Source organism: Arachis hypogaea, chromosome 9, assembly GCF_003086295.3.
Source record: "Arachis hypogaea cultivar Tifrunner chromosome 9, arahy.Tifrunner.gnm2.J5K5, whole genome shotgun sequence".
Taxonomy (NCBI): Eukaryota; Viridiplantae; Streptophyta; class Magnoliopsida; order Fabales; family Fabaceae; genus Arachis; species Arachis hypogaea.
In genome coordinates this window covers 77362768-77367147 of record NC_092044.1, presented here as the reverse complement: position 1 = coordinate 77367147, position 4380 = coordinate 77362768, and the positions used below count along the sequence as shown (strand labels likewise).

General features: G+C 35.6%; 1 non-coding gene across 1 annotated transcript; it reads right to left on the bottom strand.

The window, feature by feature from the left end:
* Positions 1-2943: 2943 nt before the first annotated feature.
* Positions 2944-3047, bottom strand: LOC112713139 (small nucleolar RNA R71). The gene has a single exon (XR_003158113.1). It is a non-coding gene; the product is annotated as a small nucleolar RNA R71 (small nucleolar RNA).
* Between the last annotated feature and the right edge of the window lie 1333 nt (positions 3048-4380).

Below are 4380 nucleotides of genomic sequence, written 5' to 3'. Positions count from 1 at the left end.
TATTCTTATTCTAAGATATTCATTCACACTTCAACCTGATGAATGTGATGATCCGTGACACTCATCACCATTCTCAACCTATGAACGCATGCCTGACAACCACATCCGTTCTACTTTCGATTAAATGAGTATCTCTTGGATTCCTTAATCAGAGTCTTCGTGGTATAAACTAGAATCCAATGGCAGCATTCTTGAGAATCCAGAAAGTGTAAACCTTGTCTGTGGTATTCCGAGTAGGATTCAGGGAATGAATGACTGTGACGAGCTTCAAACTCGTGATTGATGGGCGTAGTGACAAACGCAAAAGAATCACTCGATTCTATTCCGACATGATCGAGAACCGACAGATGATTAGCCGTGCTGTGACAGAGCATTTGGACCATTTTCACTGAGAGGATGGGAAATAGCCATTGACAACGGTGATGCCCTACATACAGCTTGCCATAGAAAGGAGTAAGAAGGATTGGATGAAAGCAGTAGGAAAACAGAGATTTAGAAGGAACACAGCATCTCCATACACTTATCTGAAATTCCTACCAATGAATTACATAAGTATTTCTATCTTTATTTTATGCTTTAATTATTCTTATATTCAAAAACCACTATAACCATTTGAATTCGCCTAACTGAGATTTACAAGATGACCATAGCTTGCTTCATACCAACAATCTCCGTGGGATTGACCCTTACTCACGTAAGGTATTACTTGGATGACCCAATGCACTTGCTGGTTAGTTGTGCGAAGTTGTGACAAAGTGTGATTCACATTTGAGAGCTCCAAGTCTATTGGCGCCATTGTTGATGATCACAATTTATGCGCACCAAGTTTTTGGTACCGTTGCCGGGGATTGTTCGAGTTTGAAGCCAGCGATTATTCAAGATTCCGGCAACAACACCAAGTTTTTGGTTCCGTTGCCGGGGATTGTTCGAGTTTGGACAACTGACGGTTCATCTTGTTGCTCAGATTAGGTAATTTTCTTTTCAAAAAGTTTTCAAAAATCTTTCAAAACTTTTCTTCTTTTTATTTTTCCACAATTAATTTTCAAAAAATCCAAAAAAAATTTAATAAAATAAAAAAAATAAAAAAAGATATTTTTGTGTTTCTTGTTTGTGTCTAGTGTCAATTTTTAAGTTTGGTGTCAATTGCATGTTTTTAAAATTTATGCATTTTTTCGAAAAATTCATGCATGTGTTCTTCATGATCTTCAAGTTGTTCTTGACAAGTCTTCTTGTTTGATCTTCATATTTTCTTGTTTTGTGTTTTTTTTTTGTTGTTTTTTCTATGAATTTTTGCATTCATAGTGTCTAAGCATTGATAATCTCTAAGTTTGGTGTCTTGCATTTTTTTCTTTTCTTGAAAATTTTCAAAAATAAGTCTTGATGTTCATCTTGATCTTCAAAGTGTTCTTGGTGTTCATCTTGACATTCATAGTGTTCCTGCATGCATTAGTTGTTTTGATCCAAAATTTTCATGTTTTGGGTCATATTTGCGTTTTTCTCTCTCATCATTAAAAATAAAAAAAAAATCAAAAAATATATCTTTTCCTTCTTTTACTCAAATTTTCGAAATCTTTGGGTTGACTTAGTCAAAATTTTTTAAAATAAGTTGTTTTTTGTTAGTCAAGTCAAGATTTCAATTTTTAAAATCTTATCTTTTCAAAAATTTTTCAAAAATCAAATCTTTTTCATTTTTCTTTTATATTTTCGAAAATATTTTTTAATTGATTTTCAAAATCTTTTTCTTATCTTTATTTCAAAAATTTGAAGTTTGTTACTTTCTTGTTAAGAAAGGTTCAATCTTTAAATTCTAGAATCATATCTTTTAGTTTCTTGTTAGTCAAGTAATCAATTTTAATTTTAAAAAATCAAATCCTTCCGAAAATATCTTTTTCAATCATATCTTTTCAAAACATCTTTTTCAAATTATATCTTTTTCAAAATCAATCTCAAAATCTTTTCCAACTTCTTATCTTTTCAAAATTGATTTTCAAATCTTTTTCAACTAACTAATTTACTTTTTATTTGTTTCTTATCTTTTTCAAAACCACCTAACTACTTTTCTCTTTCTAAATTTCGAAAATCACCATCCATCTTTTTCAAAATTCTTTTAATTAACTAATTGTTTCAAATTTTAATTTTAATTGTATTTCTTCTCTTAATTTTCAAAAATCGCTAACTATTTTTCAAAAACAATTTTCGAAATTCTCTCCCTCTCATCTCTTTCTATTTATTTAGTTAATTACTAACACTTCTCTCCATCTAAAAATTCGAACTCTCTCTTCTCCTCTATGTTCGAATTTTTCTATTCCTTCTTCTATTCTTTTCTTCTTCTACTCACATAAAGGAATCTCTATACTGTGACATAGAGGATTCCTCTTCCTTTTCTGTTGTCTTCTTTTTCATTTGAGCAGGAGCAAGGACAAGGACATTCTTGTTGAAGCAGATCCTGAACCTGAAAGGACTCTGAAGAAGAAGCTAAGAGAAGCTAAAGCACAATAATCCAGAGAAAACCTTACAGAGAATCTCGAAAAAGAAAGGGACATGGCCGAACCCAATAACAATGGTGGAGGCGTAAGGAGGATGCTTGGTGATTATACTACACCTACTTCCAATTTTTATGGAAAAAGCATTTCAATCCCAGCCATTGGAGCAAACAATTTTGAGCTGAAGCCTCAACTAGTTGCTCTAATGCAATAGAACTACAAGTTTCATGGACTTCCATCAGAAGATCCCTATCAATTTCTAACTGAGTTCTTGCAGATCTGTGATACTGTTAAGACTAATGGAGTAGATCCTGAAGTCTACAGGCTCATGCTTTTCCCTTTTGCTGTAAGAGACAGAGCTAGAGCATGGTTGGACTCACAACCTAAAGATAGCCTGGACTCTTGGGATAAGCTGGTCACGGCCTTCTTGGCCAAGTTCTTTCCTTCTTAAAAGCTGAGCAAGCGTAGAGTGGATGTTCAGACCTTCAAGCAAAAAGATGGTGAATCCCTCTATGAAGCTTGGGAAAGATACAAGCAGTTGACCAAAAAGTGTCCTTCTGGCATGCTTTCAGAGTGGACCATTTTAGATATATTCTATGATGGTCTATTTAAGCTTTCTAAGATGTCACTGGACCATTCTGCAGGTGGATCCATTCACCTAAAGAAAATGCCTGCAGAAGCTCAAGAACTCATTGACATGGTTGCAAATAACCAATTCATGTACACCTCTGAGAGGAATCCTGTGAGTAATGGGACGCCTCATAAAAGGGGAGACTTGAAATTGATGCTCTAAATGCCATATTGGCTTAGAACAAAATGTTGACTTAGCAAGTCAACATGATTTCTTAGAGTCTGAATGGATGGCAAAATGCATCCAGCAGTACTAAAGAGGCAACTTCTGAAGAAGAAGCTTATGATCCTAAGAACCCTGCAATGGCAGAGGTGAATTACATGGGTGAAGCCTATGGAAACACCTATAATCCCTCATGGAGAAATCATCCAAATTTCTCATGGAAGGATCAATAAAAGCCCCAACAAGGATTTAATAATGATGGAAGAAACATGTTTATCAATAGCAAGCCTTTTCCATCATCTTCTCAGCAAGAGACAGAGAATTCTGAGCAGAGCTCCTCTAGCTTAGCAAACATAGTCTCTGATCTATCTAAGGCCACTTTAAGTTTCATGAGTGAAACAAGGTCCTCCATTAGAAATTTGGAGGCACAAGTGGGTCAACTGAGTAAGAAAATCACTAAAACTCCTCCTAGTACTCTCCCAAGCAATACAGAAGAGAATCCAAAAAGAGAGTGCAAGGGCATTGATATTATCAAAATGGCCGAATCCAAGGAGGAAGGGGAGGATGTGAATACCAATGAGGAAGACCTCATGGGACGTCTCCCAGACAGAAAGGAGTTCCTTATTGAGGACCTAAAGGAATCTGAGGCTCATATAGAGACTACAGAGATTCCATTAAACTTCCTTCTGCCATTCATGAGCTCTGAACTATTCTTCCTCTGAAGAGGATGAAGATGTAACTGAAGAGCAAGTTGCTCAATATCTAGGGGCCATCATGAAGCAGAATGCCAAGTTGTTTGGTAGTGAGACTTGGAAAGGTGAACCTCCCTTGCTCATTAGTGAACTAGATACATGGGTTCAGTAAACTCTACCTCAAAAGAAACAAGATCATGGTAAATTCTTAATATCCTGTACCATAGGCACCATAACCTTTGAGAAGGCTCTATGTGACCTGGGGTCAGGTATAAATCTTATGCCACTCTCTGTAATGGAGAAGCTGTGGATCTTTGAGGTACAAGCTGCAAGAATTTCATTAGAGATGGTAGACAAGTCAATAAAACAAGCTTATGGATTGGTAGAGGACGTGTTAGTAAAGGTTAAAGGC